This window comes from Syngnathus acus, chromosome 4 (assembly GCF_901709675.1).
Source record: "Syngnathus acus chromosome 4, fSynAcu1.2, whole genome shotgun sequence".
NCBI lineage: Eukaryota > Metazoa > Chordata > Actinopteri > Syngnathiformes > Syngnathidae > Syngnathus > Syngnathus acus.
The window spans coordinates 9115616-9133341 of NC_051090.1; the positions used below are offsets into that span (position 1 = coordinate 9115616).

General features: G+C 38.8%; 1 protein-coding gene across 13 annotated transcripts in view; it reads right to left on the reverse strand.

The window, feature by feature from the left end:
• Positions 1-16851, reverse strand: part of ptprsa (protein tyrosine phosphatase receptor type Sa) — a 164105-nt gene extending 147254 nt beyond the window's left edge. For 6 of the 13 annotated variants that reach the window (XM_037249903.1, XM_037249899.1, XM_037249897.1 and 3 more), the window contains exon 1: positions 16527-16850. The gene's annotated coding sequence lies outside the window, so the exon portion shown is untranslated. Of the gene's footprint in view, positions 1-16526 lie in introns of all 13 variants that reach the window. The other 7 variants (XM_037249894.1, XM_037249898.1, XM_037249896.1 and 4 more) reach the window with 5 other exon arrangements.
• Positions 16852-17726: the final 875 nt, after the last annotated feature.

A 17726-nucleotide genomic window follows, 5' to 3' on the forward strand; every position in this document is an offset into this window, starting at 1 on the left:
AGGCTGACATTTCTTCAGGACTCCCGCAGGTCACGGGAATCCCGTGGGGTGGGAGTCAACTTTACCTTTAATCACAAAATTTAGACGGTACAGGATAAAAGGTTCACGTGAACAAACGAGACTGGGATTATCCAGTAGGGAACAAAAAAAAACTCTGAGTCTATGAGGACAAAGGGATTGACAAACTGAGTGAAAAAAAAAAATCTTATGTAGCTGACATCCAAAATGGGAGCAGTCATGCTGAACAGGAGAAGGACGGGATGGCAGTCCATATTGAAAAATATACAGGTAGAAAATATGATTGATTTTTAGGTTTGTCTTTGTTTCTTTGATTGTATTGCACATTCTATTTGAAGTGAAACTCCACATGAGGATGCCAAAGATGTGAACATTTGAATTGTATTCTTTTTGAATCTATAAAAAATGCTTTGATAATGCCTGCTTCGGGAATATTGAGTCGGCATCGTTTTTTTTGTCGCTACAAAAAGAGAAAACGGGGCAACTTTAGCATTGACAGAGAGGTTGGTAATTGAATTAGTCCCATCGACACAGAGTTCGTATTGTTTGGGTATACCTTCAACGCATGAAATAAATCCCACATGAGAAGCCACGATGAATGGCCTGTTGAGCATGCCGGGGAAACCCCAAGAGGTCACCAGCATGCCGAAACACTCCAGCATCCCTTTTGGAAGTAAGACTGGAAGATGAGCCATCAATCAGGTTTCAACTTGCACTACGTCATATCGCGAATGAGAGAAAGTGAAAAAGCAGGATGATTAATGTGCCCTTTCTCTCTCCCTACGCATAAGGAGATGTTTGGGTACCCATCCTGTCACGAAAATGTGCATTTACTTTTTGTATTATTGTATTATTGTGCTTTTAGAAAAGTGAATAAAAATATCTATAATATATTATTAGATTTATTTCACAAAACACAAGCCAGTTTATGTTTTGGGATGATATATGCATTATTTTTGGAGCAAGTAGTTTTGCCAACTTTCTGGAAATAAACACATTAAAATGAATGCAGAGGGCAACTTTTCTTACAATGTACTTATACTTTCAAATTTCACAAAATAAGTACAAATGACAAGGAATTAATGTTATTTCATTTAAGTCCTGCACTTTAATAATAAATATCTATACTTTTTATTTTACTTTATAATAATAAATATACTTTTGATACTTTTTATTTTACTTATTAATACGTTATTATTTCCCACTTGGTATTCCAATGCTAACCCTTAAATACTTTTCAGAAAGATAAAAAATTAAGGGCTCCCCTGATTCTTCCTTGATTCTTCCAACCTCTTTAAACTATGCAGCTGAATTAATACTATGTGGACATGTTCCATTGTGGCTTAAGCGGTATAGTAGGGCGGGCATTAACAGCTCCACACTCAAGTGGGTTCTTTTTTTTTCCAAGGCCACAAAGGATGTGAGAGCTCCGAGGCCGCATGATAATATGACCACAGCTCAATGCATCGTTGATGTACTGTCTGATTTTATGAAGCAATGATTTTATGGTAGTGTGATAATGGTTCACTGCTGGCCACACAAGTCATTGGACCATGTTTTTCACCAGAGAGGAAAAAACACAAAATATGATTCTCTGACATCAATTATTAAAAAAATAACATGTAATATGTGGAGAGTATGCCGTACAGTTACTTTATATAGGCTTGGATAAATGCCATATTTGATTACTTTCAATTTCTTCTAAGATTGATGCTCACTACTCTATTCATAAAGTGAAGCACTTTTCAAAAAACACCTGTTGAGCTAGCACTTTGTAAAACATTTTGGGATTTTTTCACATTAGTCACAACTCAGTAGCTGTTTACAACTAATATTGAATGAGACATGTCAGAGGGAGTGGCAGAAAAATGTAGTGGTCTGCCTTAGCTGGAGTGTTTTTTTCTTGTTTAGTTTTTTTTAGGGATGATCTGTCTGTTACTCTGGCCCAGTCTGGGCGGGGCACCTCTGGCCCTGGGCCCCAGACTATCACTCAGGCTGATGTATAGGTCCACAGGGTACAAATGAAACCTGTCACAACAAGGGTAATGATGTCAGAGTCACTATAGCTCACCTCTGAAGGAGCAGAGGGAGAGAAACGAGTGGTTAGGAGGGTGAGAGGAGGGCTTAAGCGAGACGATGGAAAGAAGGGAGAGAGGAAGAGATGAGCATATGGGAGGGATCAGGCGGGATGAGGTGGCAGAGGGAAAGAGCAAAGAGGGCAGGGAAGGGAGGAAGATGGGGAACTGTGCCAAGGGAGGAGGGCAAAGAAGAGGAAGAGGCATTGGAGGACAAAGGTAAAGGCATAGTCAATACAGTAATTTGATGATGGGCATGGGCATGTGTACTAATTTAGATATACTAGATATGTATTAAATAATGAGACAGAAGAGATTAAAAACCAGATGGAGAAGAACGGCGTTAGTTGGATAGAATAAATGTGTCTACTTCCCATGCAAACATCCTCTCCATTTGTCTCTGTTGCCTCAACATCTCCCTTTGAGTCTCTCTCCATCCTCCATTGTCATTGACATCATCCTCTCTGTCACCCTGCCCACACTGAAAGCCGTAACTTCCTGCATCCTTCCTGCATCCTTCCTGCTTTCCCTTCCTTGGCAATCTCTCCCCATCTCAAGATGAAGCCACTAATGGATTGGAAGTCTTGTGGAAGAGGCAACAGTCATTTAAAGATTAATGTCAGGCATGGTAATCTGAAGGGCAAGTCACCACATCCTCTCTGTGTGTCCAGTGGAGGACAAGCATATGTCATCTCTGAAAAGATGCCCTCGTCATTACCAGCCATTAGGTAAAGTCTCACAGATAATGACAGGTGGGATAAATAGAAGATACGTACATCTCTACAGAGATCAACTTGAATGACCTGTATGCACTCGTAGCCTGTTTTTGTTTTTCACTCCTAGGTTACCATTTCATCAATCGACTTAAGTTCAGGAACATATCCAGGTTTCATGTACGTACGTAAATGTCCTGCCGTGACTTTGATACGTGCCTTTTCAATGTCAATATCTTATGACAATTGCAAATGTCTGACTGTGGGCAGCAACAATGTCTCCCACTGGTGTGCAAGTAAATTAAGTGAGTTAGATGCTTCACCTCGTGGAGAAGAAAGAAAATAATAAGCATATTAACATACTGGGTAGCATGCTGGAAAACTGATTATTGTTGTTGTGTGGATATGAGTGTGAATGATTGTCTATATATGCCCTGGCAATCATTTCAGGGTGTCTCACCCAAGCTCAGGTGGGATGGGCTCCAGGAAACCCGCGATTGAGTGGTAGAGTGGTAGAATGGATGGATGGCTTTGTCACATCTTCCAGACAGGCAAACAAAGCTCGTCCCTCAGTCGGGAAAAGTCACTTCAATATACTTGGTCAATATTTTCTATTTAGCCATGGCTTTGATAGCATCTATGGGCATTTTGGAAAGAGTAAAAAAATGAATATAGGTGAGTGTTCAGCAAATGGTGGTAACATCTTAAAAATACAAATAGATAAATAGGGAATTACTAGATAGTATGTGCCAAGTGAAACAGTTATTACTAACAAAAAATATAGTAGACAAGGTAATTTTAGTGAAATAGAAAAAAAAATCCCGCCAACATCTCAGGTGCACAAGGCAGAATTAAAATGTGTATAGCTTCTTGGACCATAAATGTGGATGCACACAACAGAGCAGCGCAAGCGCATGACAATCTGAAGGAACGCTACCTGCTGGAAAAGATGCCACCTTGATGTACTGTAACATGAGATCATCTTTAATATGGTGCATGGAAACTGCATTGACATGCATCGCTAGGTACTAGCAACAGAGTTTAAATGGACTCTGCAGTGTGTGAACGATAGCATCTACAATCTGAGTGCGGTTTCAATAGCCTTTTTCCTGAGGGAAAGAGAGAGGCATTTATTTGTTCAAGTGGATGAAGCACCTGGTAACCAATTGAAATTGGATCTATTAGAGCAGCAAGCACTGCTTGGGAAATATGGTAAAAATAGGCAGACAGTGTGTCGGAAAGCAGAGAAGGTCTTCATGTTTTGTCAAGTTGAATGGTTTGAACCCAGACAGTATGTCTGCGTGGAATTTTAGTCTACCAGTTCACAATAAAATTTAAAAGATTAAATGAAAGGAAATTGATTTTCTTTTAACCTCTTGAACATTTCACATGCTATTCAACAACCCTCATGTTCTACAGCCCTAACTGTATCGTGCAGCAGACATGCAGGTGGGAGTCGCACCTCAAGGCTGGTTACATTTGTTCAAACAATTGTTTGACAAGTTTCTGCCAGGTTCTCTATGGAAACTAATGTTGTAAGGGCGGAGCAATAATAGACATGTCATTTGACTCAAAGGGCAAACAGGTACGGCAGATTGGTACGTTAATCGCGATAGGATGTACTTTTTCTCTTTAGAGATGACTGCTAAAATATTTCTATATGCATGTTCTGTTTCCAGAGTCTGATCTTCAGCAAATTACGTAGCATATCTGGCTTCAATGTGATATAACTGCAACTTCTCCTGGACAGTTAGGTTTGGGGAGTCCATCAGATGGAAATGAAGATGCTATTTAAAACGAGGACGTCAAATTACTCTTGTAGTTCAAAACAATACATACATTATTTTATTTTTCAAATCTACAAACGGTTTCACATATAACTGTAATTGCAAAATGTATTTATTTTAAAGGGCATTGAAACGGTAGTGGTCCATGTTGCCAACTTTATGCAGCTAGAGTAGAGTCATTTTCTAGGCAGAGCTGCAATACTCAGACATTGGAACGCTTCATTGCTGGACCCTAGCCCAGATAAATGAGAAGGTTGCATCAGGAAGGACATCCAGCAAAATATTGAGCAATAATGTTATATTTATTTGAGAAATATATCTATATTCTATTTCGAGAAATGAAAACGAAAATCTTGCCATGTTTTAAAAAAAAAAACATCGATTCGAGGGACTCAATATCTTGCTGGAAGGAATATACTACATTGCGGCTTGAAGCAAAGATAAGTTAGTAAAAGTTAGTGGATGAAGGGATAACATATTACTGAGGGTCAACTTCATTTTCTTTCTTTTCTCTCTTTTTTCTGCCGAGCTGAAACCGTTTTTTAGCACGTTACTTCACCCTTAGCTGTTCACACATGCAATCTGAAAGATGGTGCTCTTCAGCATTTTTTATAACATTTAATTGTTTTAAATTAAGCTCAATTGATATTTACAATTTTGCCCCATTTCAGACGTACTAAAAAAACTAAAGAAGCACAAAATGTGTGTTACTGCCAGAACCTATGGCCACGACTGTCCTTTTGGGGAAACATGAGAAGCAAACAAGTCTAAGAAAATAGTAACCATAATCCTCAACCCCGTTTTGTGATTACTGTTATCGATGTATTTCATTATTTAACTAGACTTGGCTATGGAGAAACAACGTAAGCAATCGCAAGAGAATAAGGATGGAAAGAAGTAGATGGGAAACTAAAGGACAGATAGCAGTCAAAGGATTCAAGGGAGAGCTCAGGATGAAAGAACCAAGAAATACAAGGGAATGATGGACAAAGGGTAAGGAGGAAAAATTATCTTAATTGACATGAAACAAGGATGGGCAGACAGCCAGAGTGCCCCCCACCCCCACCCCACCGCTTCTCACGTCATTTAAAGCAGGAGTTAAAGGTTTACATGAAGAGAAGGATACCTTCGACGTCGGTGGCAGAAGGGTTGACATTTCCACTCACCTTTGTCTCCTTGAGTGTTTAGCCTGACTGCTGCCTACCGATGAGTTATTTTATTTGCAAACGCTGAACACAGAATTCAGTGACCTATCTCTTCTTGCTCACTCACTTACGCACATTGGAAGAAGGTGTGTGTGTGTGTGTGTGTGTGTGTGTGTGTGTGTGTGTGTGTGTGTGTGTGTGTGTGTGTGTGTGTGTGTGTGTGTGTGTGTGTGTGTGTGTGTGTGTGTGTGTGTGTGTGTGTGTGTGTGCGTGTGTGTGTGTGCGTTTGCATGCGTGCGTGTGCGTGGGGAGGGAGATGAATCAAAGTGATGAACAGGGCAGCTTTGAAAAATCGGCAGCCTTATTTGGGGTTCGTCAGAGGTCTGACTGATTTATTGAGCAGGAAGTGATGGAGGAGTGTGTTCTCCTTTTTCCATTCAGACAAAATGGAGTCCAGTGGGTCCAAAAATGTCTTTTCTTCTTCTGTGACTTTGAAGTTTCAAAGGAGTTAGTGGAAAATAATATGGGGGAGAAGTTAAAATGATGTGACAGAAATCAAGAAAGGGATGGTCACTGGAATTAATGACCGAGCGTTTCAAGAGAAAAATGAAGGTCATAACAATGACAAACAATCGGTGTAAGGATCATTTTCACTTTTGATTGTGAATAATATAACTGAGATCATTGTAGCACTGCGAGGGTCCATACTGTCCTGACCTGTCTTTAGCCAAAACACATTTCTGTCCCATATCAAAGAATGAAAACATTGCTGAGAAAATATCTAATGAGTGCGAGTCACTCAACCATTTTATCAGAAATTATTCCTTATCGAATATTATTGCACCACAGTGTTCCTGTTTAGCCTTTTACAAGGCTCAGAATTATGTTATTAGAATTTAACCCAAATATTATGAGGCAAAGAACCACAGTTAAGTCAATTTTATTTATAAAGCCCTTAATCACAAACATGTCTCAAAGGGCTTCACATGGCCACAGTTGACAACATTAAAATATGATCATATCATTATAAAAGACATTCATTTTAGATTTCCAAATATTTAATACTTCTTTTGTGTCTTCCATCACTGCATTACAAGCAAAGAATTTTTAATGACTACGAAGAAAAAGAGGCTAAGGACAGATGAGAGAAAAAAACACAGTAAGAGTAACAAGGATGAGAAAGCTGATGGAGAATAAGAAGCAGTTAAGTTCACCTCTCATTAGCTCGCCTGCCACACACTGGACGGCATGCAATGCAGAGTCCAACGTGAATTAAACAAAGAGCGAGCTACCTCAGAGGAAAGCAGCCCTCACAGCACTTAGCCAGGCATCATAAACAACTAGCTTGCATTTGTCACTGACTCTTCACCCAGGCAAAGTGACAGCACAAATAAATAAAATAGCCTTCTTTCCCTTAGCATTCTCCTCCAGACACTATAGCTGGTCTGAGCTAAAGACGCAAGCCAGCCGATGGTGAATCGGCAAACAAAAGAAACTAAATTTGCAGGACACAGACAGACTATACCATATTAGTTTTAGTTACCGTATTTTCCGCACTATAAGGCCTCCAATTTACAAAAAAGCCGACAGTGCGCCTTATAATCAGGTGCGCCTTATATATGGACCAAATTTTGAGCCACTACAGCAGGCGTGTCCAAAGTCCGGCCCGCGGGCCAAATGTATATATCATATATGGACAAAGTTTTAAAGTGGGCCATTCATTGAAGGTGCGCCTTATAATCCGGTGCGCCTTATATATGGACAAAGTTTTAAAATGGGCCATTCATTGAAGGTGCGCCTTATAATCCGGTGCCCCTTCTAGTGCGGAAAACACGGTACTACAAGGACTACTTGGGCTTTGTATGAATTCCCACGCATAAACAAACAAACAAAAAAACGAAGCAACTGAAAAATGATATGATAATTATAATTTGATAATATGATACATTCTGTTTAAAAGGTGTCTCCGCGAAAATAAAGTAACACATTCATAGATAAATTGGTTAGATAGATATTGATTAGATATATTAAATACTATAAATAGAGTTTTAAATGGTATGGCTCTCACGGGAAATTATTTATAAAAAATGGGCTCTGTCCGCCAAAAAGGTTCCCTCTAGATGGTACTGATCAGGATCCCCCCCCTTGTCTCACTTAACCACCATCCTACCCCCTTTTTGAATCATTTCTCTCATAGTTGTAAACATCTCCATTACTAGGAGGGTATTTGCCTCCCCCTGCCATTGAAACATACTATTGAGACATCCTCTGAAGAAAAACACAGGTTGGTTAATCAAGCCAAGGCTAAACAATTACTCGAAACCAATAATCAATGACTGTGGACAAACAATAAATTCTTAGTGTACCTGCTTCAGAAAACAAGTGGGAAGAAATAAAGTCTTACTAATTAAACAGAAATCATCTGGTATGCTATCAATAGCTAATAGCTACCCTGCTACACCATTTAGCCCATCTGATTAGACTGTTATAGCCCTTATAAAGGCTCTCGCTAGACTTCTACGAAATGAACAGCTCACCTTTCCTTGAAGTACTTCATGCTTGATTTTTTTTTTTTCTATAATGAACATGGAGATTTAGTTGAAAACGTACAAATATATTGTAGTATGCAGTATGTAATTATTGGCAGAAATATAATGACCAGGTTATGTGGAGCGGTTCCAACAATGTTGATTATCGTTGCCGAATTTAGACTAAACTTGCATACTTTGGACGGCTTTCCAGGTAGTATTTTGTTTATTAATGCACACTATGAGTCCAACGTTTGGACATCCACTTCTCATTTAACATCATTCATTCAATAACATGAGAAACCGTGTTCAAATTTTTGACTGATAATGTTTCATTTGGAGCTATATGTACAATTGTACGAGCTCTGGTAACGAAAAAAGTACAGTAAATATTGCAATCATCTCCTCTTGATCAGACATCTGGGTCATTGAGTGGGTGATGGGTGGCAGCTCAAGAAGGTGTTGGGAATTAACAAACAACATAAACTGAACACCAGGGGAAATCAGGTTAAGCATATCTGTCTGGTTTTATGAGAGCTGTGTGCAAGCTTCTAACAGCAGAATAAAACAGCTTTAGCACAATGAGGAGTTTATCATATGTTGAACAGCTCTGATTGAACAGCTTCGGGGTACTGCCCAAAGCGGTACCACATGGTGGTGTGGGCAAAAGTTGGAATTTCCAGTCTCCAAATGAGATTTTTCAGCAGAAGAGCCAACATTAGGCTGCAAGCAGTAAAGTTTAGACATCTTCACTTAGCACAAATGCAACGCTAACTCTGAGGTGATCAATAGTTGTTCATGACTTGCTTTCAAAAGGTGCCATACACCATCCTCTTTCTAAATGTATACCACTGCCTCATTTCCAGTCAACTCTTCTTCTCTGTCTCATCTACAATTCTACCCTCGACACGCCAATTCCCTTTACTTGAGTCTAGTGTTTGCTCCATGTAGCCTGTTTATTTACTAAACATTTAAATCCCAAGGATCGCTTTTAAATTGTTTCTGTGTATTCAGAAAAGGCATCATTTCTTTATCATCTTATTTGATATCCATATAATGGTAATTTCTGTCTCCTCTTCTTCCTGTCTTTCACCTTATAACTTCTTTCTTATTTTATTTTTGCATTCATATTCATGAGGATAGTTTTACATCATTGGCCTGTGGATGCTTCAAATATAATACTAACCCAGGTATACCTCGTCTAGTGACATGACTAGACCTCAGTCACTTTTCAAGAAAACCTCTACCAGCATCTTGTCCTGCATCTTCTACAATGTCTTTTTTGGGCTCCTCTGCTTTCCTGCAAACCACTGTTCACAGGTTTATCGGCGCACATTGTTGCATTTCAACGGAGGCTTGCACAGCATTCTGCCATTAATAATTGAAGAGGCCCCACATGGGGGGGTGTGGGGGGCGTACTCTCAGTCTAAATGGATTGTTCGGGGAAGAATCAATGCTAGCCTGTGAGGGTTTTATTAGGCCCTGCTGAAGGAAGGTACAAGGACATCATCAACGCTTGGATTTCTTCTGTCTTAATTGTGCCTTGATATTGCATGACACATCCTCTTCTCTTCACTCTCAACAACAGGAAATCTATTCGCTGACTGACGCCTTACGGTACAAATTGAATTAAACATAAATGATTCTCCAAGTGTATGAATCATTCATTGTCTGTGATGTCTTTGACTATGATGCAGGCTAAACAGGACAAGACACGGTTTTGTCTTTTCTTGTTTGTTTCTGGATGCAACATCCTCGCCAACCAGGAAGGACATATTAACCAAAAGACCAGAGGAGACATGGGCAAAGGATCGGAGAAGCTGGGGAACGTGAAATGTTACCGTGACCTTCAAGAGTTCTGACGCTTGGGGGTGGCTGATGGCTGCACAGGCAAATAACCCTCAGCAGGACTCTCCAATGAGGACATTTGCATTTTTCTCTTTCTTTCTTTCGTAACTGTGCACAAAGCATACATATATGCTTTCTTATTTTAATCCATATGTGGTGGAATCTAAATAAAATATAAATGGTATTATACAGTACATCTTTTGATTTTGATGTGTATTCTGCTATTCACGTCCATTTACAGTCAACACAAATGAATGAAAAGCATTTTACCTCATCAATGAAAATTGACTACACTGCAGTTTATTCAGACAGCGTGAGGATTTACTAAAGAAACTAAGCTCTGCCTTTCGTGGAAAGATAGATGACTGACAATAAATGTGTATTTACAGTGAGTTCATTGTAAAATCTAAAAACTCAAGGAAAGCTGCAAAAAAAAAGGTGTTAATACTTAAAAAAAGAATTCACTGCCCTTAGCAAGTACACTTGTCTATTACGTTTTTTTCAACAGGGGTGGGGGAGAGTCTATGCTACTCCACGGTAAATTTCAAACTTCAAAACAACTACACTGCTGCACAACCACCAGTAGCTAACACTGATGTCCCATTTTAGATATAAATTCAGCAGTTTGGGAGTCCACAGGGAGAACCAGCTGAATTTTGTGCAACCCACCGTGTTTCTACTACTGATTATAAAAGAAGGTAAATAAAGATATCAAACAAAGCTGAAGCTAATAGTCTTCGTTACTTTCCAAGAATGGCTCTTGCACTCTTGCATCACTCTTCTTGACATCTAAGCATGTTCCAGAAAAGTGTGTACACATCAAATCCATTAAAGTGTCAAGTATTACAGTGATGTCGAATCAGGTCAGTGTTCGTGGAGAAGGTAGAGCGTTTAGTGGCCTCATTCTGCTAGTCAAGACCGTCTCTCAAGTATTTATGTCAAAGCAATTTGAAATGACAAATCGCGGTTCAAACAGCACAAGGACTATTTCCTTGCTCTCTCAGTTTTAAATATTCCATTATATACAATATAATGTCCTTGCTCTCTCACTTTTCAATATTCCATACGTATAATGAAGATATAAGAACTGTCCATGGTTTACTAAAGGCTTAAGAAATGCCTTTAAAAAGAAATATTTACTCTATGAAAACTTCATAAAACAAAGAACAGAAGGCGCTGAAGATATATATATATATATATATATATAAAAGATGTAAGAATAAATTAACTAATCCATAAGATTAAGTAAAAAAGAATATTATAAAATAAAGTAGAGCATAATAAAAATTATATTAAGGGGATATGGACTCTACTAAACAACATTATTAGAGATGGTACCAAACAAAACAATCTATCTAAATATTTATAGTTATAAATTATATTAAAAAGTATAATATGGATGCAAGCAGTTTCAATCAGTTCTTTGTAAATGTTGGGCCTGAGATAGCAAAAAATATACCAAATCCAGCCCCAAATGTAGACTACAGGGAAAAGGAATCCCCACTCGCTTTTGAAGGCAGTTAAGGAAAATTAAATTATTAACATTGTAAAACAGTGTAAAAATAAAACATCTACGACTGCAATAGCATTGATATTACATTAGTTAAGCAAATCATTGAGGGGATTTCAAAGCCACTTGTGCACATCTTTAATTTGTTTTTTCTCACTGGTCCATTCACAAAAGAGATGAAAATTGGTCATTCCGCTTTATAAAACTGAGAGCAAACACAACTTTACAAACTAAAGACTCTTCTAAATATTGCCACAAATCTCAAAAAAGCATTTGACACAATTAATCAAAACATACTATTCAATAAACTGGAAAATATGGAATAAAGGGATTAGTATTAGACTGGGTAAAGGATTATTTTGAAGGACGACAACAGTTTGTAAAGTTGGGTAATCACTGCTCTGGATATTTGGACATTAGGTAATTGTGGTGTCCCCCAAGCGTCAATATTGGGCCATAAATGGTTTATTATATATATAAATGATATTTGCAAAGTATCTAGAGAACTAAAACTGGTCCATTTTGCAGATGACACCGATATTTTTTGTTCAGGTGATTACATCCCATGAGCAGAATCAGTATTAAATGAGGAAATGAAAAAAATAAAAATATGGTTTGACTAGAAAAAATTATCATTAAATGTACGTAAGACCAAGTTTACGTTATTTGGCAAAGGCACGGCGAACATGAAGGTATGAATAGAAATAGATGGGACTGAAATTGAAAGGGTGCAATAAAACAAAATTCTTGGGGTTATCGTGGATGACAGGCTGAATATGTACAGTGCAAAATTTCAAGAACCATTGCAGTCATATATAAAGCAAAACAACTACTGGATTACCATTCACTTCGGACACTTTATTGTTTACTTGTCTTGCCATAGTTGCATTACTGTGCTGAGGTTTGGAGAAATACTTACAAAACTTAATCTTGCAGAAAACATCAATAAGGACTATTCATAAAGTCTACTTGGAACACACAAATCACTTTTCATACAATCCAAACTATTGAAATTCACTGACATAGTATCTTATCAAACATCAATCATCATGTGTAAGGCAAAAGCAAAACAACGACCAGAAAATATCCAGAACTTATTTAGGAATCGGGAGGGAGGTTATAAGTTAAGGGGGACAACCTTAAAAAGTTTCTGTATAACTATAACCGGGGTCAAACTATGGAACAATCTAAGTGAGGAACTCAAGCAAAGTCCAAATATCCACCAGTTTAAAAGAATGTACAAAAATATGTTGTTTAGCGAGTGTATGTGTGTGTGTGTGTGTGTGTGTGTGCGCGTGTGTGTGTGTGCATGCGTGTGTGTGTGTGTGTGTGTACATATATATGGACCTATATATGCATATAAATTATGTTTCGATAAAGGGGTGAGAGCTAAAAAGCTACGCTTCTTCTCACTCTTCTCCGAATGTCTTTTTTTTTCTCTCCATGGGTTTATTTTGCTTCCTCAATTTCATTTCACTTTATCTGAGAACAAGCAGGAAGCTCTGTGTTATTTGTATATTGGAATAGTTAGAATAAAATTGTAAAAAGAAAAAAGAAAAAAAGGACTATTTCCGTGCCCTCTCACTTTTAAATATTCCATTAACCATTTGCAGTACAGTACATTTTAGGATCATAAGCTTCCTGACAAGCATTTCTTAAAATGTGGTGTGATTGGACAGAGGGTTGAATGCAACAAAAACACGCATTGTAAGGTGGATTTACTTGAGTATTTATGTAACAATTAACCCAAAGTAATTCACCCCTAGAGTTCTTTCCTGCAGTGTTTAAAACTAAAAAACAACCTTTAACTGTGTTTATTTATTCTAACTGTTAGTCGGTCTAAAAAGAACCGACTTTGTATGTTGGCAGAAGTGGCTGAAATGTTCAAGGCAAGGTTGGGATGAAATGGGACATTCGGAGATTGGCATTATGCTGCTTCTATTTTCCAACTGTGCCAAAGGCAGAAAGAAAAAAAAAAGCAAATAATAACTTTCTCTTCACCTGGAGGTGACAACGAACAAGCTTGTAGATCTCTCCTAGTACATCATAAACATTGGAAAAGCTATGTGGCCATAAACAAGCCTTTTTCCCTTTCTTTTTGCTCTTCAAATTTAGACGTTAGAATCATCAAAGCTATTTCAGTCAGGCATTGCAATTAACAATGTGACCATTGTCATCATACACACCTTTTACGTACGGTAGTTTGGTTCACTTGCTTAAGCTTGATGCGATGCTGTTCAATGATTTATTTATTTATTTATTTATTTATTTATTTATTTAATTTAAGGGTACTATCATATTAGAACATGGAGGAACTGTCTTAGTCCTTAAGGACAGCATTTGGTACCAGCAGATAATAAAAGCCCTCATAAGCCTTTTCTCTAAGTTTTTTTTTTTGTGAACAAAAAATGTACCACAAAGTAAATTCACTCATTGCCGGATGTTCTCCAATGTTCTGCCCGTTTGATGTCACTGAATGAAAAATCTGTCATATAGCTCCCATTTGTATGCATTTCCATTTTTACTGAACAAAAACAGGATGACCACACACTCGGACTGCACATTAATGACTCTGCAGAGCATGACGTATGATTCATTTTGTAGATACAATTAAGCTACGTATGTGCGTGTGCTCTAGTCAGCCTTACACGAAGTGTGAGGCATTTTTAACAGTCGTGGCCTCCACCATGGCCCCGAAACAATCTTGGCTGTCCATCTTGTGACAGGTGAGCATGATTGAGGTGCATTACAGCAGGAGAAAACAACGGATGCTTGAGCATGCTCTCCAATCACCCATCTCATACATAGAGAGTGGCTGCTGGATTGATGGCATGTCAAGAACTGTGTATGGTGGAAGCGCGCTTGGTTTCAACCAGCTTGGAAAAAGCACGCTACACAATGGCAGTACCAAAAATCCACCCAAGTAAAACGCCAAAGACAAAAAGACCAGGTCTGAAAAAAGCTACCTTCAGATCTTGAGGAAAAAAGACATTTTAAAAGTATATATATCCATCACAACTCCAGGAGAGGAAACGCTTCATAAAATGTATCCAGACCATTAAGTCTGCAAGGACACTAATGGCTGTCCGTCCAAAGGATTCTCTGCTAGGGCGGCAGTGATGGACTCCCTCCTGTCGTGGCGATCATTGTGTGGCACCACATCTTAATAACAACAAGACGACTTAAGTAGACATAGCCCTGGTTGAGCGATCACAAGATTTGTAATTCAAACTGAAGCTCTAACATCAAACAAATCATAGCTTAAAAATCCAAGTCGTACAACTCAACATGCATGACAATGAAAAACCAGAGTGAGAGCTCCTCATGGTGTGTAAACGCCATCTCATGCATTACATCATCCGTTGCCCATAATTTAATGACTTCGCTCCAGGAGGCCAAACGTTTGGGTGTAATTGAAAGTGAAATATGGAAAAGCAAAAGACTCAAGCGGCGTATGATTGGTTGCCAGAATAAATCTGAGGTGGCATAAGTCAGAATATAGAATATATTTGAAAGGGCTGGACGATTTCCAGTAAGGTTGGTCTCAGGCAGTCAGTGAGTGAGCATGCTAATCCACTGGTGGATGTTTTATGTCTTGCTTGGATGCCTCCTTCTGGGCGCCATAGCAATGAGGTGTTTCTGGTGGGATGGCTTGTGTGTTGGGATTTAAGAATATGTCATGAGACAGAGCATAACCAAAAATTGTAACACAGCATCATCATAAATTTGATTACATTACATTGCGCTGCGAGCTTGTGAGCCATTCTCAGGCACCATAAAAAAGAAAAAGCTTTAACGGAGTTGCTGCAGCTTCAGAGGAAAAAACAAAAAACAAATAAAGCCATTTTCTTTTTAACAACCGGGGTGGTGGCAAGATATTGTCCTTTGCAGACACTCATTGATATAACAGCAGACATGAAGAGGGGGATTGATTATTTTAAAAATTGTCTTTTTTAATAAATTATTAATGTGAAGTGCAATCAATGTTTTATAACTATGAGTATAAAATTTCCAAATGTATAACACAGTTCTAAACTTCACAAAAAATTGTAACGTATTTACAGTGCATTTTCTTCAAGTGCTTCAGATATCAAATACGTCAGTCAAATGTGTCATGTATCCAACAAGGGGATAAGCACGGCAGCATCACTCATTTTAAATACATCCTAGAAAGAAACCCAAGTTCACAGCTTGGAATGCTGAAATAAAAAATGATGGTAGTTCTGGATGTATAACAAAAGTCCAACATATGTCCACCTGAGGCTCCACCTATACACACACAGACATGGTGAGGAGAAAGAAGATTGTAGGACTGGTGAGATCCAAGGAAAGATAATTAGGGGTGCTAGTCAAGTGGAATAAATAGATCAGAAATTGCCATTGAAAAGAATCATGACGCCAAGCTTCAAAAAACGCACACATTAATTTACAAGATACACCTCCGCCAAAATAAGAATCATAAATATGCTTCAAAACTAGTATTTAAAAATAAAAATTATAATACTAACAATACTACTAATAGTGATAATGATATTCTTAATACTACTAATAATAATATGTAGCATTCCGCCACTTTCTTTCGGGGTGGGGGGGTGTGGGTGGTAGAGGAAAGCCGAGACACTGGAACTGTCTTTTCAGAACCACAACTGCGCCACTCTGCTTCTTTGCCGTATTTAGACACCTGCAGAAGCATCGCAGTGTTGGGGACATGTCTATCCATTTGGCAGAAAACCACAAATGAAAAGAAAAAAACATTCGGAGGCTGCATAGTATGTCCCGTGAATTTCGATCTTAACGCACGGCTTGCGCGCTGCAAAACGTTCGTGGTCAATTTGGCGGGGTGACAGATGGTTGAAAAACCACGAACGTGAGTGCAAAAGTGTGCAGAGGGAGCCTCCTTACCTTTATCAGCCTCAGAGTTCCTTTCTGGCTCTGGTGTGTGAGCCGTCACATCTTCATGTTTAAAACAAGCAGTAATCCCCGAGTTTCTTTCTTTCTTTTTCTTTGTGTCTGAAATTGTGCGTCCCAGCGGCAGGTCCAGTCGATTCACCAGTTCCTCTATCGCGATAAATCTATAAGTATCTTTTTATGTCTCTTATCTATTTATTTATTTTTTCTTACTTAAAATCCAGCCCAGCGTAGGTTGCCGAGAACGCGCGTCTGTGTTCGGCAGGAGTCGCTCCCTCAGCACCAGCCGCCGTGCGCACTTGGAGGAACCACAAGCGAGTCCGAGCACTGACTGAGGGAATGATGTCATGCGTACGGCCCTCCCTCCCTCCTTCCCCAACAACCCTCCTCACATACAAGCCCCACTGTCTCTCTCTCTCACACACACCGCTTTCCTCGGCGTGCTCCCCCTATACCACCCAATTATTCCTATGGGGGCGAAAACTACCAGGTAGGATAAAAATGCAACTGGACAGTTTGTGCGACTGTTTTCAGAAGCAAGAAAATTATAGACACTAAATGTGGTATTTGATTTCAAAATATCGTTGATCGAAAACAACGGGAACACTTGCGTGCGCACAGGCGCTTAGCAGGATTTTTTTTTTTTTTTTTTTTTGCAGCGCTCGACTTGACACGATGAAGTAATGCCGTTCCCCACGCCTCGCTTGAGGTGTGGTCCAGTAAAGCATCGCCGGCAATGTCACCGGGACGGGTGGAGGTGGGGGTATGGTTTGCCAGCGTTGCAAACCACTTTAACTCTCCTCTTTCCCAATGCATTTGGCACATTTTACGTATAGATAAGATGGACAGAGAATAGCAAGGTTTCATGATCAATATCACGCTCCATTACAGTGCAAAGACATCGCACTTTAACTAACGCATGTGTTAAAGTGCAACTCGGCTATAAGGCATAAATGTTTTTACTGACGTTTGAGGGTTTTGATTTGGCAAAAATAAAGAAAAAAAGTTACACAAATAATTATGATAGTAAATGAAAATCAACAATTGAAGTAAATGCCTCACGTTACTTCTGAAAGCTACCCATAAAATATGTAGGTCTATTATATGAACGATGAGGGGCTATCATTAAAACTACTCTAATACTAGCTTGTATTGCAGTTATTTGAATATTTGCACAAATCAGTTATTATGACG